We start from the raw sequence: 27301 nt of genomic DNA, 5'->3' as shown, positions 1-27301 counted from the left end.
AGACTTCTTGCCACATGAGGGCACGCTCAGATACGAAACTACAGATAAAGAGGGCGTCCTCTCTGCCTGGTGCCGGGCTGCTTACAGCTTTGGGGGCAGTGGCACCACTCTGCTGAGACAACCACGATCGAGTGAACGCATGAGTCTGACCACGATGCAAACAAACTACATGCACACAAAAACTGCCAGTGATGCTTTGCACGATTCTAAATACAAAATAAATAGTGACAAAAGTACAAAAGAAATAGCGATTGCCGAAGATCACACAATGTGGCCAATTGTAAACTTGAGATTGATATACATGGCGTCCTGCACTCGCAGCATGCATCGTGTCCATTTTGTATTTATTTTTAGCTAAAGAAGCGAGATTTCACTACAGCGAGACTCACCTGAAGAGTTGCCACCCCTGGAGTAGAGAAAATGTATGGAAAGGCATCAGCCAGTTTCCTTCGCCCCGCCCCCTTCGGTTATCGAATCGGTGCACTACGAAATGATTAGCAAAACTGGCCAATCACACCGCTAGTTGTACATATGACATCCAGCTTTCAAAGGTGGGCGGAGAAAGGGGCGTAAACAGGCACGCGACCCGACAGGCCTGCAGTGGAACTGTTCAATTCAATAAATCGAATACTCTCACGTAGAACAAGAACCTTAAACTTCACGGAGGGTTGCTGGACACTGCTAAATGTACATGTTACCCACACTCCTCTGAAATTGATATATGTTACTGATTTTAATTGATTTGTAATAATGCTATTAATAATTCCAAAAGCCATTGACAAACCAGATGTTTTAACTTTCATGCAACAGATGCAGTTCATAAAGCAATAGTGCAAGCTTCCCTCTCATACAGCCCCAAAAGGCAGCAAAACAATAACAGCCTCTTTCTGCAGTCCACTTGAATAAATCGGAGCAAATGCTTAATTTGTAAAAAAAACAAAAGACAAGAATAAATAATGCTTGGTCCAAAGTTTTTCTTTGGAAGCTGCCACTTCGATGACAGTTTGCAGGGTTGAAGAATCCCAAGTCTGGCCCTCCTTGATTCCACCTCATGCCACACTCGCTGACTCATTAGCTCACTCTTCAAGAATCTTTCATAATTGCCTACTCTTATTTGTGTGTGCTTTGATGTCTTTCTGTATCGCCTCTGTAATCCCTTTTCTGGCGTTCTCTTTTGCTCAGGGCCATATTCGGATGATGAAAAATAAGTCTAAACCCTTAAAAATGAATACTGGGGCCCATTACCTGCAACCACCGGCACAAATTAAGTACTGCTGAGTTAACAGTGGGTGGCTGCTACAATGGTGCCAGGGGAGAGGAAAGCACATATAGCTACAGAAGTTACTGCTGCAGGACATACTATCCTCTCACAGATTGCTCACAGAGGTATTCCTGATATGCAGCAGCGCGAGACAGAGAACACAAAGACCCTACTCAAAAGTACAAGAGACACGTACAAACACAACGTAGAACAGGTACCACATGGTCGACAGGAACAAAAGATCCCTTGTGAACATCATTTTGGAAGTTCCCAATTCGGAGAATCTAAAAAACGTCAAACAAACTTAACAAGACTGCAGGGCCTTATTAAGAAGAATTCTGGGGACCTCAGTGAGATAGCAGCTTAAAACAAGCATTGGAAATGCAATAGGTCTCGCATTTGTTGGAGCTGGAGCTATTGGCATTGTAAATGGCAATGTTTTGTGCTTTGCAATAGGTCTTGTATTTGTTGGAGCTATTCACATTGTAAATGGCAAAGTTTTTTATTTATCCTTGGGGTTTTATACAGCACGAACTTAACAGCCTCAGTTGTGAACTTCAATTCATCAAAGTTTTCTGAGCCCTGAAATTTGCAGAATTAAAGTGCTAACGGTATAAATATGGGCACTGTTTAACCCTATCAGTGCTGCCGTCAGCCGCTGAACGTTCGGAGTACTACCTGGCAGCAGAGCAAATAAAAATAAAGGGGTGATTAAAACTAACTGCAGGGTTCACAAAAAGACTTTATACGGGCGACCCTGGGCCAGGACATGACTAACTCGAGAAGGACACAAATTAATTACATTTATTAATATGGGGACCGTGGATTAGGGTCCTGTTTTGCTGATTGTCTAAAATTGAAAAGCACGCTGAGAAACACGTGCATGTGCAAATGCTCGTTCACATAAAATAAAAGTGCACTTTTTTTCTGCAAATGTGAACATGTGTCAATGTAAGCTGGTTACGACGAGTCGTGATAACTTAAACTTCCCTGAATAAGGCATCATTTGTCTAATTAATAAAAACACTTACATACGGACCTTCCAATAGGGTGTAAACCTTTCATTCTGCCTCCCTCGTGTGCCAGAAATACTCTCTGGTGCCCAGTCTACTCAAGGGCAAGACGGGCCAACAACTCAAATCATTCCTTTTTTGGACACACATATTTGGTGTTTAGTTGGCCCTACGTTCCCTGCTGTAGGGAGATAGAAGGTGAACTGTCCAGTCTTCACCTTAAGGGAGCACAAAGTCTGCCTGGTGCTTTGGAGTGGGTGCTGCAATCCAATACCTGGATGGTCTATCCCCACATCCCATTCTGTTTTTCATTTTTTTCCCTTGTGGTCTGATGGGCTTGCTGATAACCTGGTAAAAGTACATCAAGAGAAACACACCAAATGGGCCACCATGAGGTCTTAAAGCCCACCAACCTACAATAGAAAGAAATGAGGAAAGAAATGTGGTAGGGTACTTGACCGTCTTGGTATAGGGTCCCATCTGCTGGAACCATATAGTATTTCTGCCCCACAGAGAGGCTGAACGGGTGGATTTACCCCTTTTCTCCCAACACGTGTCAAAACTACACCCTAAGAAAGAACCCCATGTTTCCTCTCACTTGTCATGGGGAATGGCAGTAGTATCCGGACTCCGGGTCACCGGCACCAGGGAACTCCCCAACCCTGAGAATTTCTGAAACCCAGAGGCCCTGGGAAATCCAGTGTTGTGTCACTTACCTGGATACCAGCAAATTTTCTTATGAAGAGCACCCTGCAAACACCAAAAATAAGCATGATATCCAATTTCCTCCATCTTTCTATGGGGATGGATGCAACATTTCAGCTAGGGACCTGCCCGCACCCATGGAGACATACTAACTCAGAACATTTCTGAAACCCAGTCCAAGGGGGGATCCAGAGTGGTGTGGCTTGTGTGGATCCTAGCATGTTTTCTTACAGTAAATACCCGGCGAACTGAGGAAAATGAAATTTTGCCTGACCAGGATGCCCCCTACGTATACCCTATGTTACATGTATGTGCATGTCACCCATGCATATTTCTCTTAGTGGCCTGAATCACAAGGCCTCTGCAATCACGTCCTGCATTAAGGTGCCTGTCATCAAGTTTCCCAAACGTTAAGCTAACATGAAGGCCCATGTATTTGCATTGTGCACTTTTAAATAAATATCGTAATGAACCCTTTTTGTGGTTCAGCCTGAGCCACTTTCTGAATTAAGGGTTTTTCATGGCTCAAACACTCTGAAAGCTACAGTTACGTATCCCTGACCTCGCATACTTCTAGCTCAGCCGAAAAGGGCCCAGCAAGGGTTGCCAAGACAGTGTTTTGCAAAATAGTTATCTGCTTAATGTACAGAATCACATTCCTGCCCGGTTAACAAGAATAAACAGAACCCGTCCGTAGAGATAGAGACCTAGCCTTCCTGTCTCCGTTTAAATGTAATTACAGTACTTGCATCTGAAGAAAGCTCACAGCCCCCTTGCAATGCACAAAGAAATATATGCCCTTTCTGTCTTTTAGTGATGAGCAACCTTTGCTTCAGATAATACATCCCCGACTCAAGATATCAGATAGTACCGGATGTGCTGGTCGCCCTGACACTGAAGGTTCTCTACTAGACTTAAAGTCAGCTCTCCTCCCAGTTACACGTCAATTGCACGTCATGATCCAGTTGCGTGCACAAGTAGGGCAAAGTTCCAGCCTGCCATGTAACTCCTCCTCTTTGTAGCCACCCACCTATGACCCACCTATCACACACCTATGACTCATCAAATGTACACCCTCATGCACGCCCACATGCTCTTATCTCTTTCTTTCTTGCTCTGCCTCGAGCGTTACTCCCTATGTACAAGGAGAAATGTATATATTTGATTTTCAGAGATTAATTGTTAGAAGACCCTTCCTGAACCTCAGTGGTGAAGGAACAGATTCTCCCTTAACTCGAGTTATTGGAATAAAGCCCTTTTAACATGGACACCACGGACTCTCTGCCTCTCATTTGATACATGCTAATTGTTAATGCCTAGAAATTATGCAAGGGTAATATTTTATTTACCACATTAATCTGGCGCCCGAATACAGGGACTATCCCTTTCCCCACGCGCCAGTGACGTAGGTACAGCTCTTGCCCCCTTCTACATCCGTGACGGACTTCAAAGTGCGCACCAGCGGGACTTCCTGCTTACTCCCTCAGGCCCACGGAGGAGACGGACTGCGACCAGGCGTCCACACGAGGCGGTGAGGATTGCGGATCATCCCAACCAGAGCCCACCCGTGAGAGAGCAAGGTCCGAGGTTTCCGAGGCCCACCAGTTCCAAGGCGCAGGCGTAGTAGTAGCAGTATCGAGTTTCCGAGGCCTTCAAGTTTCAAGTTCTGTTTCCCGGTGAGTACCACTATGGGGGATGCATCAAGTTCAAGACGGGTTCATTTTATATGAACACGGTAAAGACGGGTCCACGGTAACACGTGGGGACGGTAAAGACGCGTCCACGGTAACACGTGGGCACGGTAAAGACAGGTCCACGGTAACACGTGGGCACGGTAAAGACGGGTCCACGGTAACACGTGGGCACGGTAAAGACGGGTTCACGTTATTCGTGAAAACGGTAAAGACGGGTTCGTTCACACGAGCACGGTCAAGACGGGTCCATGGTAAAACGTGGGCACGGTAAAGACGTGTCTCATTTTTGAGACCGGTATGGTTGTACTGTATTCCAGTGCATATAGTTTTTCAAGTACATGTTTAGTTCTCTGTATTGGTTTAGATCATGTTTGTTTTAATGTTATGATGTTTTAGTGTGAATGATTGTTGATTGTTTCAGTCTATTTTTGTGTATTGTATTTCCATTGTGTTGGTTTCAACATGCCACTGTTTTCAAAATTGCGTCAGATAGGGACCAGAAAAGGTATACTAGAAGAGTCAGTTAACCAGAGACACACCTGGTCATTATATGTATAATAAGCATGGGTTAGACGCCATTTTGTTTTTGGATTTCTGGGTAGACTATACAAAGGACTTGGAGGAGAAATATAGATGGCCTATCTCGGGAACATGGGATCCTGAATGCATTATGAGAGTAGAGGAAGCGCTATGGAAAAAGAAGTCAAGACCCTCTCAGAAAGATGCCATTGAATTGTGGCGCAAAGAGTCACATAGGAGGATAGAGAAAGAATTGAATAAAGCAGATAGAACTAGACAAGCAGGGGAAAAAGCAAAAGAAAAAGAACTGCGGGAGGAGGGGGAACGGGTCATTACAGAACAGACTGACAGAGAAAGAAATGCCGTCATTACTGGTATTTATCCCGTCCTGTCAGAAGAACTAGCTAGAGTGACCACCTCAGAAACACCCAGTAGGTCACGAACGCCACCACCTGTACCATTTAGAGTATGTAGAGTAAAGCCGACAGCATCAGAGGCTTTTATTTCCTCCTATCTAGAAGAGCCCGCACCAGACTACGTAAACGCAGATTTCCCTCTGCCCCCATCGGCCAGATAAGTTTACTGTGGAGTTCCTTGTAAATAGCTCCTTGTAAATATGGTTTATGAAGAGCATGTAATTATTATGACTTGTTGAGTTTCTTGTGAATATGGCTTGTGAATAGCGCCATGTGGTTATGGTTTGTGCAGAGCATGTTATCATTACGTTAGGCAGGAGAGAGCTGGATCTCTTTCAAGTGCTTGAAGAAAAGGTTTTGAAGATGTGCGTACGTGTTATGTGATAACGTGGAGAAATGAGTTCATGACTTTCCCATGTACTGCAGTCATTGGGGAATGATTGTGCTTCAGCTGCCAAAGGGTTAATATCTTGTATTGAGAAGGCAGTATTTGTTTTAACATGCTGTTTAACATGCATGGTTATGTGAGCTGACGTTAAAAGTCAGTGAGTGGTTAGATGAATGATGGTTCGATTTAACATTTTTCATTGGTTGCTGGGTCTGCCTATGTGCTTTGTCAGCTTGCTGACTGAAATGGTAACATCTTGCATGGAGAGTCAAGAAGTGTTCATTCTTGGAACACTTGATTTAATGTGTTTGACTCAGAGGTCGGTAAGTTGTAAATAAACCAATAAATAAACCAGTCGAATTGAGATAAGGGTTTGCACGGAGGGTGCTTTAATGTTTTCACGGTTGAGAAGAAAATATAAAACAGACCCATCATAGAATGTGCTTTTAATTAGTGTAAGGCAACCGTGTGTTTTTTTTTAAATAGAAATGTGTTCTACAAAATATACATTATTTTTCCCAACGCAAGCTGCCCTTTAGAATAGCGTGTGACAGTTAATCCACTCAATTAGGAAACATGTTTTTTTTAAAAAAAGATGAATCTGGCCCTTTTAATAGGTAGAATAGAAGAGCTTGCACACTTGATTATGAAAATCTAGGTTATGCAATGCAAAATTATGGTGTTTCACATGTTATTTTTAAAAAGTAAAATGTGGTGTGTTTCCATGCCATGTTGTTCTGTTTCTTTTTTCCTTTGCAGCTAGTATCAATATTTTATGATATAATTATTTTAAAATGCTAGCATGTGTCTAAACTACGAAATAAAAAAAAATAAGTCCTTATTAATTACTGATTTTAGGATGCTTTTTATCACGTTTTAAAATTGCTTCAGTTAAGTTAGAGAATGTTGGTTAGCCCTGTGGCCTGGGTACAGATATGTTTTGAATTACACAGAATGTGTTTTTCGACCTTGAGGTGGCCTGGCTCCCAGGGAAAGATATTTTGTGAAGGGAGGGCTTTTCCCTCTTGGAGAGCCGAGCAGTGCCTGTCTTGTTGTTATTGGTCATACTCCAATTCCTTTCCGCGGAAGAAATGTTTATATAAGGTGGGGGTCAAGTTGCTCTTCCTTACAGTCAACACTGGAAGCTTCATTGACTTCATGAAAGTGCATGCTTGCAAATGAATAGTTTTCCCTCGTAGTGTAAACAGAATAATTGGCAGGAGTTTCGCTCTTGCAATGAGTCCTAGCATTTACAGTCAAGCATTAGAAAGACAGCTGGACAGTATTTACAAGCCTTCCAACACAGCACTGATACAGTATATAGACGACATCCTGATTGCAACACGATCTGAGCCAGACTGCGAAAATGCATCACTGACAGTTTTACACTTTCTGACAGACAAGGGGCACAAAGTGTCCCCTTCAAAGCTGCAATTCTGTGAAAAGCAAGTGGTGTACCTTGGACACTTGCTTTCCAAGGAGGGTGGACAGCTAACACAACCTTTCACAGCCAAAGACACAAAAGGAAGTACGTGCCTTTATTGGCCTCACTTCATACTGCAGGCAATGGATTCCCCAGTATGCCTTTCTAGCCAAACCACTCATACAATTGACAACTCAGGAAGCAGCGTCTTCGTCTGTCCTCCCTTGGACACAAGAACATAGCTTGGCATTTGAAGGAATTAAAAAGAGCATTATGTCAAGCGCCAGTTTTAGCGACTCCATGTTACAGTAAACCTTTTATGCTTTTCGTAACTGAACGAGATGGAACAGCGTTATCTGTCCTCACACAAGATCAAGCAGGAAAACACAAGCCGTGTGCTAGTACACTAGATCCAGTGGGCCCAGGCTCTGCCTGCGTGCCTGAAATCAGTTGCAGCAACAGCCCTAGCCATAAGACAAAGTGACTCAATAGTGTTGGGACACCCTCTGACAGTACAAGTACCACATGCAGTAGAGGTTCTCTTAAACAGGACACAGACACAACACTTGACTGTAGCGAGACTGACAGGATATGAACTGACATTATTTCAGCCACACATAGAGATCAGATGTTGTAATATTCTGAACTCTGCAACACTTTTGCCCTCAAGTACAGTAAATGCACCACCACATGACTGTGTGGAAGTAATGAATATAGTGACGAAACCAAGACAAGACCTGACAGATATTGCACTTCCAGACCCTGACCTGATACTCTATGTAGATGGATCATGCATGAGAACGAGTGCAGGAGAGTTAGTAGCAGCATGGTCCGCTTATTCAAGTCCTGTTAGAAGCAATACATTTACCTACAGCCATTTCTATCCTGAAATGCAAAGCTCATACCAAAGTTACAGACATCATTTCCCAGGGTAATGACCTGGCAGACCGAACAGCTAAACTCACAGCCCAGACACCAACAGACACAGGTACCATTACTGACAAAATGCATGACAGTCAGGGATCCTTCTCAAGATGTACTAGACATACAGACACATGCCACTACAGATGAGATAAAGAAATGGACTGAACAAGGAGGGGTCCAGACTGACCAAGGTTGAATGACTAAGGGAAAAGGTACATGGTTTCTTCCAGATTCCATGGTACAAGTAATCATAAACACAGCACATAGTCCAGCACACTTGGGAGAGAAGGCAATGTTAGACAGCTTACAGAACATCTGGTGTAACAAGCACATGCGTGCAGCAGCGAAACAGAAAGTACGAACATGTATGATCTGTTGCCAGTCCAATCCAGGTAAAGGCATTCCGGTGGAACAAGGCGGATTTCATCCTCCTGACCACCCATTTGAGGTCCTCCAGATGGATTATATCCAAATGGACAGATGTAAAGGTTACAAGTATGTCTTAGTAGTAGTGTGTGCACTATCTAGATGGACAGAAGCATATCCAGTTCCAGAGTATACTGCTGTGACAACAGCCAGGCAATTGGTGCGCGAGTTCTTCCCCAGATATTGCCCCGTGTCATCTATTCAGATAATGGGCAGCCATTTTCCTCTGAATTAATGAAACAAGTGTCTCTTCTGTTGGGTTATAATTGGAAGTTCCATTGTGTAAGACACCCCGAAGCAGCAGGCCTTGTAGAAAGACATAACCAGACAATCAAAACGAAATTAGCTAAGATATGTGCAGAAAAAGGCGTGGATTGGATGGTAGCCTTGCCGGTAGCCCTCTTTTACATGCGTATGGTAGCTCATTCCAGAACAGGCCTATCTCCGTACGAAGTGGTTTTCGGTAGACCGCCAAATATGTGGGGTACGCCTATGCCAAAGAAAATTACTGATGTTGACAGTAACATGCTGACAGATTACCTGGCTTCCTTGATGTCTGCACTACTTTCTTGTCGTTCACAGGTTGCCGCCGCCTTCCCTGACAACACCCAGGTCAAGGAGCATGCCATATCACCAGGCGATTTTACCCTCATCCGGAATTTTGACCGATCAAGCCCCCTTGAGCCGCGTTGGAAGACACCAAAGTTGGTGCTACTGACCACGAGGTCCGCCGTGAAAGTGGAAGGACGCAAGGGGTGGATCCACGCGCAGCATTGAAAAAAAGATATCTTGGACAATCTGGAACATTAAAGACTATAAACAATACAGACAATAAGGACAATACAGACTTTGCGCCGCCTTTGCTAGAAAAGACTCCACAGCAGGAGTATAAATCTAAGTTAAGATCTAGTAGGTCAGACGTAGTTTAATTGTCTAAGTCCACTCGGTGGTGAATCGGTTAGACTAGATTTCTGACATGTATAAGATCACAGACAAGAATAGCAAGAAAACCCAAATGAAAGCTAAGTACTGCAAGCTATTACGCAGTAGATGTATAGTTTCCTTGATTATTCTTTTTCTTCTATGCATTGTTATAATATCTATCAGTTTAATACTACATGTTTTCTTTCCTCCTATCTCCTCACATGTACACTCTTCCAGTAACAGCACAGCAGAGCACACATTTAGTGAATTGCCACCTCATGAACTGTCATATCGACTTGCACTACGTAACAATACATTTATTCGTATGTTACACCATTCTCACCAGACCAGCAATGCAACTGACTGCTGGGTATGTGGCCAACTGCCCCCTTATCAGAAAACGAAGGGAGTTCTGCCATTCTATCCTTTACCGTTCTCACACAATGGTTCATGTGGAGCATGGTTTGCTTTAATGACCTCAATAGATAGAAAGTACATAGCTTATCCAGGTGGCTGGATATATGGAAACTTGAATAAAGTAATGAATAAGGCATGTTTCCCAGACGAAAAAGGGTTTCCCCAAAGGAAAGGAACTGATCTACAAAATGAAGAGTATGAGCAGGGAAATGCATCCGTTAACTTTATAATGTTAAATGTTCAGCCCAAGCAAAATACAGGTCCACCGTTTATTTCAGTCCTGCCAGCAAAAGGTGATTTATGTGTCAGAAAGAAGGGCTCAGTACTCATGGGACACAGCGAGTGTAACGCTGTGGTAGAGTTTAACGATAAAGGACAGTCTTCTTTCAAAACATCACGCCATACCTATTTCATTTGCGGTCAGACAGCCTATGTACATCTGCCCTTAGACTGGGGTGGGACATGTTATATAGCGTTCCTGCTTCCACCCGTTTTTCTGGCCCCATCCAATTATCATAGAGATTCACGACTAGAACATGTTAGACAAAAGAGGGAGACAGATACCTCAGGGATTGATCAGACTGAAACAGCTTGGGAGCAATATACAGATTTCAACAAAGGATTCTTTTTCTTCATAGGTCCCGTCCAAAACAGTAAACTGATACGCAGGTTAACAAGGACTCTTGAAGCAGTAGTGAATGTGACTGCATCTGCCCTGGCGAACTTGACCCAGGAACAGTCTGCTATTAGACTTGTCGTTCTTCAAAATCGCCTCGTTCTAGACGTCATCTTGGCGGATAGGGGCGGAGCCTGTAGAGTGATTGGCTCCACTTGCTGCATTTTCATCCCAAATAACGCGCCATCTGTGTATGCAGCGATAACACGACTCCACAAGATAGCTCATGATATACATCAAGACCCAGGCACATGGACTTGGTCCAGTTGGCTCTGGGGTGTAATATCGGCATGGGGATGGAAAGTGGTGTCGGTCCTAGGACTTATACTACTTATAATATTTGGTTGCTGTCTCTGTCTGCAGTGTGGCCCGGCCATTTGCGGCCTGTGTGCAACTGCATGTGTTCCACATCCACGTATACAAAGGATTAAAGATGAACAAATGATGCTGTATGATCAAATATACGGTCTCATGAATATAGATGTATCCTGAAGGGTAATGTAGGGGACAAGGAGGGAATGAGGAAAATGAAATTTTGCCTGACCAGGATGCCCCCTACGTATACCCTATGTTACATGTATGTGCATGTCACCCATGCATATTTCTCTTAGTGGCCTGAATCACAAGGCCTCTGCAATCACGTCCTGCATTAAGGTGCCTGTCATCAAGTTTCCCAAACGTTAAGCTAACATGAAGGCCCATGTATTTGCATTGTGCACTTTTGAATAAATATCGTAATGAACCCTTTTTGTGGTTCAGCCTGAGCCACTTTCTGAATTAAGGGTTTTTCATGGCTCAGACACTCTGAAAGCTACAGTTACGTATCCCTGACCTCGCATACTTCTAGCTCAGCCGAAAAGGGCCCAGCAAGGGTTGCCAAGACAGTGTTTTGCAAAATAGTTATCTGCTTGTTGTACAGAATCACATTCCTGCCCGGTTAACAAGAATAAACAGAACCCGTCCGTAGAGATAGAGACCTAGCCTTCCTGTCTCCGTTTAAATGTAATTACAGTACTTGCATCTGAAGAAAGCTCACAGCCCCCTTGCAATGCACAAAGAAATATATGCCCTTTCTGTCTTTTAGTGATGAGCAACCTTTGCTTCAGATAATACATCCCCGACTCAAGATATCAGATAGTACCAGATGTGCTGGTCGCCCTGACACTGAAGGTTCTCTACTAGACTTAAAGTCAGCTCTCCTCTCAGTTACACGTCAATTGCACGTCATGATCCAGTTGCGTGCACAAGTAGGGCAAAGTTCCAGCCTGCCATGTAACTCCTCCTCTATGTAGCCACCCACCTATGACCCACCTATCACACACCTATGACTCATCAAATGTACACCCTCATGCACGCCCACATGCTCTTATCTCTTTCTTTCTTGCTCTGCCTCGAGCGTTCCTCCCTATGTACAAGGAGAAATGTATATATATGATTTTCAGAGATTAATTGTTAGAAGACCCTTCCTGAACCTCAGTGGTGAAGGAACAGATTCTCCCTTAACTCAAGTTATTGGAATAAAGCCCTTTTAACTTGGACACCACGGACTCTCTGCCTCTCATTTGATACATGCTAATTGTTAATGCCTAGAAATTATGCAAGGGTAATATTTTATTTACCACAGAACATTAAAGCATGGGTAGAAAAAAGTATTTTCCCCACATTTGTGTGATGGCAATTCTACGAACTAACAGCCAATGGCTAAAGTCTTACCACCCTGTTTACCCACACTTCTTCCTGGAAAACCTGCCCTTCCCCCCCCAGTGTGGGTTTGACCAAATGCATTTTATAGGAACATACCAAAACTGAAACCATGTGAAGACCACATTGACACTATGTTGACTTTACACGGTGCAAGGATTATGTAATTTCATGCTGGTTTTTGTCGGGACAGTAGGCCCACCCATATTAGTAGAGTTTACCAGGAAGAAGTATGGGAACGCTGGGTGGTAGGAGCATAAGATGTCTTCTGAACTGGACACAGAATTCCAGATAAAGACAACGTCCTTTTTTAGATCTCGACTACAGCATTGCTTTAGCAATGCTTGTTTGTCGAGATTATAGTATGGCTTTCAAAAGTCTACCCAAACTGCGGATTAGGTACAGTTCATGTGAGCCAGGCGCGTGCACATCGCCAGCCACATCGCACATTGCACACCCACACCATTTGTCTGAGCCTCAGCATCAGACTTCAAAGGAATCCGCTCCCCGACCCCATCAGACTTCAAAGGAATGCGCTCCCCCGCCCCCCACAGCAATGCCAAGAGCTTGTTGAGGCTGCAGCCTAGCCCCACTCCTTTCTGCTCTCTCACACTCGATTTATCTCTCTTTCACATTCTTGTGTGACAATATCCTGAATTTGTTCTGCTCCAGTGTGGGGCAACATGAACCGCTTGGACGAGCCCTTTGTAGCACTTTATGAACGATGCAATATACGAATAAAGCATCTTTCATCGGACGGCGTCTTATCGCTACAGTCGGTAAAATGTACTTTATGAACGTAATCAGCTCACAAACAGGCTCAACAGAACCCAAACTCCGCGCGTCAACCAGACTGGACAAGCTGCAAACTAGGTCACATGACTTTATGCATAATGAGATGCACGAGGAATTCTCTTACAAGTCATTTAATTACTGGAATCCATCCGTTAAATCAGCTTCCATCCGCTCGCTGCTCAAAGCCCCCCTCCCATGCGGATGCCCCAGAAACTCACGCGAACGGACAGACACGGTGCACCCGCATCCCCCAGAGGGACTCGAGACAACCTTTTATCATAGTTCGATAGATCGTCTCCACTCTCCCCCGGCGCCTCTTGGAGTATCAGTCTGTGTATGCTTCATGTGAAAGAGTTATTATAAATCACAACATGCGCGCGCTATTTATGGAGCACCCATTGCCACCATATTTCATCCTTTCAGAACTCACAATAACATAAGGGTAACTTCCATATTAACGATACTCCTTTCAGCAACCACAGAATGAAGTTGGAACCAGTATGGTTCAAGCCAGGGACCTGTAGGCGTCACTGCGATCTAAGCAGTAGTCGCATTAACCCAGTGAGCTATGCTGCCTGTTACATGTTCACTGTGATGACAATTGCTATTTCTCTCGAGGGGCAAATCTGGCAATGAGGTGGCAGGATAAAGGAATGTGTGCATGACCCCCCTGCCCCCACCCCGCAGGCCACGCAGCGCCTAGAAGCCAGGACACAACAGGGAGGGTTCAGAGAGCGCTCTCTCAGGCTCGGATATTCTGGGCTTTGAGCATTCGCCATAGGGTGACTGCCTGGGTACGCCTGTGAGGTCAGCATGCGTGGGGTGCTTATATTGTAGCGTATTCACCTTCTAATGGCTTAAAAGAGCTTCAGTAAACAAAGAAAGAGGTGGCGAAGGGAGAGGTGCGGCGGCTGAAAACGAAGGCATAATACGTGGGTTCCATAGTACATCACACCACAAATCTCACATTTTGTCTGCAAGTCCCGCAACTTGGACCATTTTCTTTTGAGCTTCTGACTTATGTTGAGGGCATTGTGGACACTCCGTTTGAAGTAACCAGGTTCCAAAATATGTATGTCTGTGTGTTCTTTCACAGTGTGTTTGTTTGAGCACTCTAACAGTTTTTGTCAATGTGCGTGTACTGCTTGCTGTAAAACCATTTCAAAGTGCAGTTCATCACTTACCAGCGAGTACACAAGTGAAGCCACTTTCTTAAAGCAGCACCCTACCCCCACCTGCCACAGAGCTCTCAATTTTTCCAGGTTCACCCCCCCCACACACACACACAACCCCACACACACAACCCCACACACAACCCCACACCACACGCACAACGACAACCCCCCACACACAACCCCCCACACACAACTCCCACACAAACAACCCCCCACACACAACCCCCCCACACACACAACCACACAACCCCACAACCCCACACACAACCCCACAACCCCAAACACACACAACCCCACACACACAACCCCTCCACACACACAACCACAACCCCCACACACACAACCCCACACCACACAACACCCCACACAAAACCACAACCCCACAGACACAACCCCTCACACACAACCCCCCCACACACACAACCCCCACACACAACCCCATACCACACAACCCCCCACACACAACCAAAACCCCCCACACACGCACAACCCTACACAACCCCACACCCCCCACACACACAACCCCCCACACACAACCCCCCACACACCCACAACCCCACACACACCCACAACCCCACACACACACAACCCCTCACACACACAACCCCACACGCACACAGCCCCACACACACAACCCCCCACACACAACCACACAACCCCACACACGCACAACCCCACACACACAACCCCCCAACCCCACACACAGCCCCACACACACAACCCTACACACACAACCCCACACACAACCCCCACACACAACCACAACCCTCACACGCAACCCCCTCACACGCAACCCCCCACACACAACCCCCCACACACAACCCCCCACACACAACCCCATACACAACCAAAACCCCCCACACACGCACAACCCCACACAACCCCACACCCCCCAAACACACAACCCCCCCACACACACAACCACACACACACTCACAACCCCACACACACACAACCCCACACGCACACAACCCCACACGCACACAACCCCACACACACAACCCCCCAACACACAACCACACAACCCCACACAACCCCACACACACAACCCCCAACCCCACACACAGCCCCACACACACAACCCCACACACACAACCCCACACACACAACCCCACACCACACAACACCCCACACACACAACCACAACTCCACACACACACAACCCCACTCCACACAACCCCCCCACACACAACCATAACCCCACACCCACACACACAACCCCACACACACAACCCCCCACACACCCCTCCCACACACACACAACCCCCCACACACAAACACACAACCACACACATGCAACCCCCCCGCACACACACAACCCCACTCCCACAACCCCACCCCCACAACCCCACCCCACACACAACCCCCAAACACAACCCCCCACACACAACCCCCCCACACACAACCCCCCACACACAACCCCACCCACACACAATCCCACCCACACACGACCACACACCCACACACACACAACCCTACACCCACAACCCTACACACCCACAACCACACACCCACACAACCCCCCACACACAACCCGACACACACAACCCCACCCACAACCACACACAACCCCACCCACAACCACACACAACCCCATACACACACACAGACACACACACACACACAACCACACACCAGGATAGCAAAACATAACATAGCAAAACAAAAATAGTATAACAAAACATAGTATAGCATAACAAAACACAATAAAACATAGTATAACAAAACACAACAAAACATAGCATAACAAAGTATAGCATAGAATAACAAAGCATAGCATAGGAAAACACAACAAAACATAGCATAGCATAAAAAAACGTAGCACAACAAATCATAGCATAGCAAAACAAAGCATAGCATGACAAAACATAGCATAGCACAACAAAACACAACAAAGCATAACAAAACATGGCATAGCATAACAAAGCATAGCATATCGCAACAAAACAGAGTGTAGCATAGCTTAACAAAACACAACAAAACATAGCACAACAAAACATAGCATAGAATAACATAGCATAGCAAAACAAAGCATAGCATAACAAAACATAGCATAGCATAACAAAACACAACAAAATATAGCATAACAAAACAAAACCTAGCATAACAAAACAAAGCATAGAATGGCATATCATAACAAAACACAACAAAACATAGCATAGCATAGCATAACAAAACATTGCATAGCATAACAAAAACAAAGCAAAGCATAGCATAACATAACAAGACACAGCATAGCATAACAAAACATAGCATAGCATACCATAGCATAACGAAACATAGCAAAACAAAACATATCATAGCATAGCAAAACATAGCATAGCATACCAAACACAACAAAACATAGCATAGCATAACAAAACATAGCATAGCATAACAAAACATAGCATAACAAAACATAGCATAGCAAAACAAAGCATAGCATAATAAAACACAACAAAACATAGCATAGCATAACAGAACATAGCATAGCATAACAAAGCATAGCATAGCAAAACACAGCAAAACATAGCATAGCATAACAAAACATAGCATAACAAATCATAGCATAGGATAGCAAAACATAGCATAGCATAACAAAACAAAGCATTGGATAGCAAAACGAAACATATCATAGCATAACAAAGCATAGCACAACAAAACAAAGCATAGCACAACAAAACAAAGCATAGCACAACAAAACAAAGCATAGCATAACAAAATATAGCATAGCATAACAAAATGCAACAAAACATAGCATTGCATAGCATAACATAGCATAGGATAACATAAGAAAGCATAGCATTAAGTTTGTCGCGGGCCTGCTAGCTTTAACTGGCAGTGACTGTAAGCAACTCCGTCAACCCAGATGCAGTCACTCGGTCACCTTTGCTCTTGTATTGCAGTGGCTTCGTTTATTAACCCGTTTACTGCGGCCGTTATTTTGCCGCAATGCGGGCGTTCTAGAGAGTGGGCAGGGCTGCGTCGGCCGTTGAACGTTCGCAGCACCTGCTGCCCTCATCACCGACTCTACAAATGGGTATTTAGTATATACTTCCCTTGGCACAAAACATCCCTGAGCTCCACCCTCTCAGTGATGGGGTTGTAGCCCATGTCATGACTAGGTATCATGATATGAGGAGGTTCCCCAGAGAAAAAGCATGCCACCTACAGTGGGTGAGGGAAACCGTCCTATAAAAGATACGCCATTTGGTGGTTAGACTTCCAGACAGGCTATCTATACACGTAGACCCAAGGGTTCCTTTCTGTGTTTTTATGATTAATCGATAACCAAACCCCATTTCTTGACATAAAGCGTGAGATCATGGTGCATTTTGTACATCAGAAGATTTGATTTTGATTTGATTTGTCAATTTATAGAGCGCGCGAAGGCCCGAAGGCGTCTTGGCGCTATGATAGACCCTTGGCTCTTGAAAATGTTAGTTAGAGCTGTGCGGAGAAAAGCCAGGTTTTAACTTCCTTTCTAAAGGATTTCAAGGATGGGCTGATTTTTATGGCAAGAGGCAGCCGATTCCAGGTTCTTGCTGTATGTACGAGGAAACTTCTTCCGCCCCAGTTGGTTCGTCTAAATCTTGGGACCCTGATGAGTTTCTTTTGGCCGGATCTGAGAAGTCTGTTTGGCTCATATTGTTTTAGGTGTGACTTCAAAAATTGCGATCCAGTTCCATGAATTGCCTTGTACGCCAGGCACAATGATTTAAATTGTATCCTTTTTGCGATTGGCAGCCAGTGCAGGGTTTTTAGTTTGTGGCTGATTGGCTCAAATTTAGGTATGCCGAGTACAAGCCTGGCTGCTGCATTCTGCAGGCGTTGCAGTTTGGCTAAGATCTTCATCCTAGCTCCAGCATAAAGGCCATTCCCGTAGTCCAGTCTTGACAAGGCTAAAGCTGTCACCACTGTCTTACGCGAATCCTGCGGTAGATAAGGTAGTATCTTTTTTATCATTTTTAAAATGTACCAGAATGTTGATGCCAGCTTGCTGGCTTGGGCGTCAAAAGAGAGATTGGTGTCTAGAGTGATACCCAGGTTCTTCACTTTTTCTGATGAATCTGGGCATCTACCCAGATTATTAGGCCACCAAGAGGGAGAACAGATATTTGTGTCACCTCCTAGTATCATCACCTCACTCTTGTCCCCGTTAAGTTTTAGGCAATTCCTTTTCATCCATTGGCTGACCTGTACCATGCAAAGTTGAAATTTTTCTGCCGTGTCCTCCACATCCTTGCTGATAGACACCACGATTTGGGTATCGTCAGCGTAGGATATTGGAGGGAATCCACAGTTCAGACATACACATGATTGCAGTACCATCTGCAAACAAGCATTTACAATGCAACGGTCTCGCCTTTGCAAAAGTTAGCGCTTTTGGCATTGTAAATGACAAATGTTTTATTTATGTGTTGGTTTTGGAAACAGATAAATAAATGGCATTGTCATGAGCAGTAGAGAGTGAGTAGTAGAGAGTGAGTAGTAGAGAGAGTAGTAGAGAGTAATAGTGATTAGTAGAGAGAGTAGTAGTGAGTAGTAGAGAGTGAGTAGAGAGTAGTAAGTGAGTAGTAGAGTGTGTAGTAGAGAGTAGTGAGTGTGTAGTAGAGAGTAGTGAGTGTGTAGTAGAGAGTAGTGAGTGTGTAGTAGAGAGTGTGTAGTAGAGAGTGTGTAGTAGAGAGTGTGTAGTAGAGAGTGTGTAGTAGAGAGTGTGTAGTAGAGAGTGTGTAGTAGAGAGTGTGTAGTAGAGAGTGTGTAGTAGAGAGTGTGTAGTAGAGAGTGAGCAGTAGAGACTAGTGAGTGTGTAGTAGAGTGGTGAGTGTGTAGTAGAGTGGTGAGTGTGTAGTAGAGTGTGTAGTAGAGTGTGTAGGAGAATGTGTAGTAGGGAGTGTAGTAGAGTGTGTAGTAGAGAGTGTGTAGTAGAGAGTAGTGAGTGTGTAGTAGAGAGTGTGTAATACAGAATGTGAAGTAGAGAGATTGAAGTAGAGAGATTGAAGTAGAGAGATTGAAGTAGAGAGATTGAGGTAGAGAGATTGAATTAGAGAGATTGAGGTAGAGAGATTGAAGTAGAGAGTGTGGAGTAGAGAGTGTGGAGTAGAGAGTGGAGAGTCTGTAGTAGAGTGTAGTAGAAAGTAGTGAGTGTGTAGTAGAGTAGTAGAGAATGTGTAGTAGAGTAGTAGAGAGTAGTAGAAGGTGTGTAGTAGAGTGTGTAGTAGAGCGTGTGTGTAGCAGAGTGTGTAGTAGAGTGTAGTAGAGTGTGTAGTGTAGAGTGTGTAGTAGAGAGTGTGTAGTAGAGAGTGTGTAATGTAGAGTATGTAATGTAGAGTGTGTAATGTAGAGTGTGTAATGTAGAGTGTGTAATGTAGAGTGTGTAGTAGAGTGTGTAGTAGAGTGTGTAGTAGAGTGTGTAGTAGAGTGTGTAGTAGAGTGTGTAGTAGAGTGTGTAGTAGAGTGTGTAGTAGAGAGTGTAGTAAGTAGTGACTGTAGTAGATAGTGTGTAGTAGAGAGTGTCTAGTATAGAGTGTGTCGAAGAGAGTAGTGGCTGTAGTAGTGAGTGTGTAGTGAGTGTGTAGTAGAGTGTGTAGTAGAGAGTAGTGACTGTAGTAGAGAGTGTGTAGTAGTGTGTAGTAGAGAGTAGTGACTGTAGTAGAGTGTGTAGTACAGTGTGTAGTAGAGAGTTGTGACTGTAGTAGATAGTGTGTAGTAGAGAGTGTCTAGTATAGAGTGTGTCGAAGAGAGTAGTGGCTGTAGTAGTGAGTGTGTAGTGAGTGTGTAGTAGAGAGTAGTGACTGTAGTAGAGAGTGGGTAGTAGTGTGTAGTAGAGAGTAGTGACTGTAGTAGAGTGTGTAGTACAGTGTGTAGTAGAGAGTAGCGACTGTAGTAGAGAGTGTGTAGTAGAGTGTGTAGTAGAGAGTGTGTAGTAGAGTGTGTAGTAGAGAGTAGAGTGCGTAGCAGAGTAGTGACTGTAGTAGAGAGTGTGTAGTAGAGTGTGTAGTAGAGAGTGTGTAGTAGAGTGTAGTAGAGAGTAGAGTGCGTAGCAGAGAGTAGTGACTGTAGTAGAGTGTGTAGCAGAATGTGTAGTAGAGAGTAGTGACTGTAGTAGGGAGTGTGTAGTAGAGAGTAGTGACTGTAGTAGAGAGTGTGTAGTAGAGAGTGTGTAGTAGAGAGTGTGCAGTGATTTGAGTTTTACATCAAATTAAAAACGGGAACGGAACAAACTCATCCTATACATTATTGTGGTAGGTGCCCACGCATATAGGGTTAAATGATGCGTTAGATGCCACAGGTCCCACCAACACGCTTCCTTTATGATAGGAGAATGCCCAACATCGCGGAGATTTGCTCTCTGCTCTTCCCGGATATTTGTATTTTCAAATGTATAATGTTATCCTGCTAAACGAAGACGATGCTCAAACTATAAAAGAAGAGGGTTTCACAGATATGTTAGTCCTTCCGGGCAAACGAAATGACCCAAAGAAAGATCAAGTGACAGTTTAGAGCTCCAAGTGAGTCTTAATAAAATCAGTGTCTGGAACGCATAGCATCAAAAAACGAGCGGGGCATCAAACTGCAGTGTCATTCAATCAAAGCTTCAAGGCTTCTGAGCGCTAGCCGAGAATTATTTTTTGTGAAGCACTAATCACTGTGGAAGGTGCCCCTGCTATCCCAGATGTGAGAAGTCAGTCTGATATGAAAATAAGCAGTATTTGGAATGAATGTATTTGGCAGGGGGAAGGTGGGGCGGCGCAAGACCGTACTGACGAGTGAACAGGAGCCATTTTGTACCGAGTGATTCTGCCTGTGTGCATGTAGACAAACCAGGCAGCAGCATGAGCATGTGATTCGGTAAAATAACAAGCATTTACAATGCAATGGTTTTGCCTTTGTTAAAGTTAGAGCTATTGGCATTGCTCTTGACACTCTGAAGCTCCACTCTGCACTCTGAAGCTCCACTCTGCACTCTGAAGCTCCACTCTGAAGCTCCACTCTGAAGCTCCACTCTGAAGCTCCACTCTGAAGCTCCACTCTGAAGCTCCACTCTGAAGCTCCACTCTGAAGCTCCACTCTCCACTCTGAATCTCCACTCTGAATCTCCACTCTCCACTCTGAAGCTCCACTCTGAAGCTCCACTCCGAATCTGCACTCTGAATCTGCACTCTGCACTCCGAAGCTCCACTCCGAAGCTCCACTCCGAAGCTCCACTCTGAAGCTCCACTCTGAAGCTCCACTCTGAAGCTCCACTCTGAAGCTCCACTCTGCACTCTGAAGCTCCACTCTGAAGCTCCACTCTGCACTCTGAAGCTCCACTCTGCACTCTGAAGCTCCACTCTGAAGCTCCACTCTGCACTCTGAAGCTCCACTCCGAAGCTCCACTCCGAAGCTCCACTCTGAAGCTCCACTCTGAAGCTCCACTCTGAAGCTCCACTCTGAAGCTCCACTCTGAAGCTCCACTCTGAAGCTCCACTCTGAAGCTGCACTCTGAAGCTCCACTCTGAAGCTCCACTCTGCACTCTGAAGCTCCACTCTGCACTCTGAAGCTCCACTCTGAAGCTCCACTCCACTCTGAAGCTCCACTCCGAAGCTCCACTCCGAAGCTCCACTCCGAAGCTCCACTCCGAAGCTCCACTCTGAAGCTCCACTCTGAAGCTCCACTCTGAAGCTCCACTCCGAAGCTCCACTCTGAAGCTCCACTCTGAAGCTCCACTCTGAAGCTCCACTCTGAAGCTCCACTCTGAAGCTGCACTCTGAAGCTCCACTCTGCACTCTGAAGCTCCACTCTGAAGCTCCGCTCTGAAGCTCCGCTCTGAAGCTCCGCTCTGAAGCTCCACTCTGCACTCTGAAGCTCCACTCTGAAGCTCCACTCTGAAGCTCCACTCTGCACTCTGAAGCTCCACTCTGCACTCTGAAGCTCCACTCTGAAGCTCCACTCTGAAGCTCCACTCTGAAGCTCCACTCTGAAGCTCCACTCTGCACTCTGAAGCTCCACTCTGAAGCTCCACTCTGCACTCTGAAGCTCCACTCTGAAGCTCCACTCTGAAGCTCCACTCTGAAGCTCCACTCTGCACTCTGAAGCTCCACTCTGCACTCTGAAGCTCCACTCTGCACTCTGAAGCTCCACTCTGCACTCTGAAGCTCCACTCTGAAGCTCCACTCTGAAGCTCCACTCTGAAGCTCCACTCTGAAGCTCCACTCTGAAGCTCCACTCTGAAGCTGCACTCTGAAGCTCCACTCTGAAGCTCCACTCTGAAGCTCCACTCTGAAGCTCCACTCTGCACTCTGAAGCTCCACTCTGAAGCTCCACTCTGAAGCTCCACTCTGAAGCTCCACTCTGAAGCTCCACTCTGAAGCTCCACTCTGAAGCTCCACTCTGAAGCTCCACTCTGCACTCTGAAGCTCCACTCTGAAGCTCCACTCTGAAGCTCCACTCTGCACTCTGAAGCTCCACTCTGAAGCTCCACTCTGAAGCTCCACTCTGAAGCTCCACTCTGAAGCTCCACTCTGCACTCTGAAGCTCCACTCTGAAGCTCCACTCTGAAGCTCCACTCTGCACTCTGAAGCTCCACTCTGCACTCTGAAGCTCCACTCTGAAGCTCCACTCTGAAGCTCCACTCTGAAGCTCCACTCTGAAGCTCCACTCTGCACTCTGAAGCTCCACTCTGAAGCTCCACTCTGAAGCTCCACTCTGAAGCTCCACTCTGCACTCTGAAGCTCCACTCTGCACTCTGAAGCTCCACTCTGCACTCTGAAGCTCCACTCTGAAGCTCCACTCTGAAGCTCCACTCTGAAGCTCCACTCTGAAGCTCCACTCTGAAGCTCCACTCTGAAGCTCCACTCTGAAGCTCCACTCTGAAGCTCCACTCTGCACTCTGAAGCTCCACTCTGAAGCTCCACTCTGAAGCTCCACTCTGCACTCTGAAGCTCCACTCTGAAGCTCCACTCTGAAGCTCCACTCTGAAGCTCCACTCTGAAGCTCCACTCTGCACTCTGAAGCTCCACTCTGAAGCTCCACTCTGAAGCTCCACTCTGCACTCTGAAGCTCCACTCTGAAGCTCCACTCTGAAGCTCCACTCTGAAGCTCCACTCTGCACTCTGAAGCTCCACTCTGAAGCTCCACTCTGAAGCTCCACTCTGAAGCTCCACTCTGAAGCTCCACTCTGAAGCTCCACTCTGAAGCTCCACTCTGAAGCTCCACTCTGCACTCTGAAGCTCCACTCTGAAGCTCCACTCTGAAGCTCCACTCTGCACTCTGAAGCTCCACTCGGAAGCTCCACTCTGAAGCTCCACTCGGAAGCTCCACTCGGAAGCTCCACTCGGAAGCTCCACTCGGAAGCTCCACTCGGAAGCTCCACTCGGAAGGGGCAAAGATCGGAGCATCACGGAACTAAAACAAATATAAACAAGGCAGTGAGTGCAGCACCGCCTTAGCAGTGGGATAGCAGCCTTGATAACATCGGAGCAGCCCCTGCGCCCGGCCTCAAAACAATAAAGGCAACTCTAGAATGCAGATTTACCTGTATCCCGCAAGTGATGTACGCAGATGGGAAAGAAACAAATAGCAACCTTGGAGAGCTGGCGGGGCAGGCAAACACAGCATCGGGAGACGCAATATAAATAAAATAACAGCTAGTATCAAATTATACAAAAGCCCAACGTAACGAATTGCTCAAAAAAGTCAAACATCATGTGTACATGAAGACGCAATATAAATTAAAAAAAAAAAACAGCCACCAACAGATTAAAGAAAAGCCCCTCCATAGCGGATCGGTAAATAAACTCCAAACGCATCTGTTTATGCAGCATCACACAACCATCGGGAGACGCAATATAAATAAAATAACAGCTAGTATCAAATTATACAAAAGCCCAACGTAACGAATTGCTCAAAAAAGTCAAACATCATGTGTACATGAAGACGCAATATAAATAAAAAAAAAAAAACAGCCACCAACAGATTAAAGAAAAGCCCCTCCATAGCGGATCGGTAAATAAACTCCAAACGCATCTGTTTATGCAGCATCACACAACCCACATGCCCGTAATATTAAACAAACAAGTGATAGCCGCAAACCTTATCATTTAAATTAGTTAAAAAGCCGTTGTCCGAGCACCCGTGAATTGCCTGAGAGCTGGGGTACAAGCCTTCGCCAATGCAGAACGGGCACAGAGAGGCAGCCTGCTGTGGCGGAGCGCAAAATGATGCCCCCCCTGCAGAATGCGAAGAGGCCCCGAGGCTCTTGAGTATAAAGCATGCCTCGCAGATATGTAATGAGCTTGGGCTGAATAGGATCCCCCCGAAAGGCTGCAGGGTTTCTGCATGTTAGCCCCTAAAGAGCGGTAACATTATTAAAGCCGGTTTATGAGGTAATGGACAAAGTAAATGACTTCAACTAAAAAGGGTGTAAAAAAGGGCCGTGTCTTGATTTCGAGTGCTCGATCGGTTTATGAATTATGTGATGACTCGGTTCAGATATGGGGTCCAGGATCAGTACATATCCAAACGCCTTACGCTATCGGCTTGGATAGAAAGTATTGTAACCAAACTCGAGGGGACTTCAGAAGTACAGTGCCATAAAATTCAGCCATCAATGTTTAAAACTAAATAAAAAGGTAGCGTCCCAAAAAAATAAATAAATAAATAGCGCCTTCGGGTAAAGTCCGCGCTATATAAAAATGCATAAATAACTAACTAAATACATACCGCAAATCACTGCCGTCACTCTGCCGGCCTGCGACCAGGAAGTCAGGCAGGCCGGCGCGTCAACAGGAAACAGGAAGTAGGAGGGCGGGAGCCTACCCCGCCTCCCACGGAAGAGCCGCGATTGGACGGAGCCGCCGTGTTTGGAGCACCGGAGCAGGCAGGAGCCTACCCTGCGCCCCGGTGCAGAAGGAGGTAAGAAGAGTCCTGCTGCCGGGCCCTGCAGCTGAGGAGAGCCGCCGCACGAAGGAAGCCGGTGAGTGCGTTGCTGAGCGGGGAAGGGGGAGGCGGGGGGCGCGGGGAAGGGGGAGGCGGGGGGCGCGGGGAAGGGGGGGGCGCGGGGAAAGCATGTGCGGGCGGGCGGGCTTTGTATGTATGTGTGCGTGCGTGTGACTGTGGGGGAGGGGGGTGTGTGTGTGTGAGCGAGTGTCTGTGTGCCTGTATGTGTGTGCCTGCGTGTGCATGCGCTCGCCTGTGTGTGCGTGCGTGCGTGCATGCAGAGGGGTGGGGGCTGCCTGCCTGCGTCTGTAAAAGCAAGGGCTGTGAGTTACTCTGCGCATGCGCGGGGGCAAGCCTGTTCATTCCAAGCCAGCCTCAGCCAGCCTCGGGAAAAACGAAAGTAATAAAAAAGCGAAACTGACACTGCCACTGCAGACAATGCTGCGCGCTCCCGAGGTGAAATCCGGCACTGAAAACGCTCGTAACACTTTGGTGTCCACTCTCCTAAAAACGGATCACATTAGTTGTCGAGCTGACAGCATTCATGCTTCGCATGAATGCTAACGTCAGCTCGACCTAATAAAAACGGATCACATTAGTTGTCGAGCTGACAGCATTCATGCTTCGCATGAATGCTAACGTCAGCTCGACCTAAAAATAGGATTATCATCAACTTCTATCAGTCCTTGGAATGACTGTGCTTATTCAATTGTGCCGTGCTTAGTCATTTTAATTCACACTGAACAACATGGAGGCCAGTATACAACCCTTCACACTCCAAATAGAGTAGGAAATTCCTCAGATAGCTCACCTTAGTATGATATTGGGCTCTGGCAGCGTTGTCAGTGTACAGCATGTTAGAAATGGTGGGGAAGACAACATTAACTGATTTTTGACGGCCTCAGGGCACTTTGAAGTTAGGAACATATAAGATGGTTTGTTAGGTAGCACTAAAGTCCCAATCATGAAACTGGCAGAACTACAACTCAGTTGTCCTGCAGAGATGAATAGTAAAGTAGAAAGCCTGCCCCTAATTATGATCCGGAGAAAGTGGGAAAGCCATGATGGAGGAACAAGCAAAATGCAAACATGAAGAGGGGAGCCATTCTTAAGCACCTGGGATCCTGGATACAGGTCAGAGCTAATATTGACCCATAGATACCTTTTCTTTATTTCCCACTCTAATATAACTTTTGCAAACATGATTCAACTATTGTTCTTAATTATGCATTGGTGTCTTAACATCTAAATGATTCACTGCAATCTATACAAAACGCCCATATTCATCCTCTATTAGCCCTACCTCCTCATTCCCATGTTTTCCCTATTGTTCCTGTCTTGGTTGGTTACAATACAAATTCTGCTCCTCACGTATTGTTTTCAAGTGCATTCACTTCTTAGCTCGATCATACCTTTGTTTACTCATCCTTTTGTACATCTATTCTTTACATTCTGCCTCTCTTTACTTACTTACTGTGCCTTATCCGCTATGTGTGTTGTTTTGTTTTGGCTCCCTTGAGTTTTTAGGTCCCAAGCAATGGAATAAACTCCGGTTTGCTGTCATTACTGCTCCCTTACTGGTGATATAAAGAAGCTTTTACAATTACAACTTTAACTACTTTGTATTCAGGACTGAACCTGTGCTGCTGGATCCTTCCATCTTTTCTTCTCCTAACTATCAAGCTTTATCAAGTGCTTTGGATAATAAGTATACAATAAATCAATCTATACGTAGATTGTTATATATTATGGGGTATTTTGGCATAATGAATAGGTAAGTTTATCAACTTTTTCTGAATAGTCAGCAATTATTTTTCAGTCCCAAATGAAGAAGCAGAAAGTTTCACAGTGCGAAGCTCTGGAAGTCAGAAGACAAATCGAAAGCTGAAATTAATATACCCGAATACTTGGGTAAACAGTGTGCCCCATGGCAAACAAGAGGTT

The 27301-nt window shown here is 45.5% G+C and overlaps 1 protein-coding gene across 3 annotated transcripts in view; it reads right to left on the bottom strand.

Annotated features, from left to right (window-relative positions):
* PPOX (protoporphyrinogen oxidase) overlaps positions 1–27301 on the bottom strand; it is a 377624-nt gene that overhangs the window by 306335 nt on the left and 43988 nt on the right. The window contains exon 1 of one of the 3 annotated variants that reach the window (XM_078669169.1): positions 390–491. The exons of the other annotated variants lie outside the window; for them this stretch is intronic. The gene's annotated coding sequence lies outside the window, so the exon portion shown is untranslated. Of the gene's footprint in view, positions 1–389; positions 492–27301 lie in introns of those variants that run through there. 3 annotated transcript variants of the gene reach the window in all.

The sequence above is a fragment of the Lissotriton helveticus genome, chromosome 12, assembly GCF_964261635.1.
Source record: "Lissotriton helveticus chromosome 12, aLisHel1.1, whole genome shotgun sequence".
Lineage (NCBI taxonomy): Eukaryota > Metazoa > Chordata > Amphibia > Caudata > Salamandridae > Lissotriton > Lissotriton helveticus.
The sequence above is the reverse complement of the archived record's forward strand: the minus strand, read 5'-3'. Positions and strand labels throughout refer to the sequence as shown.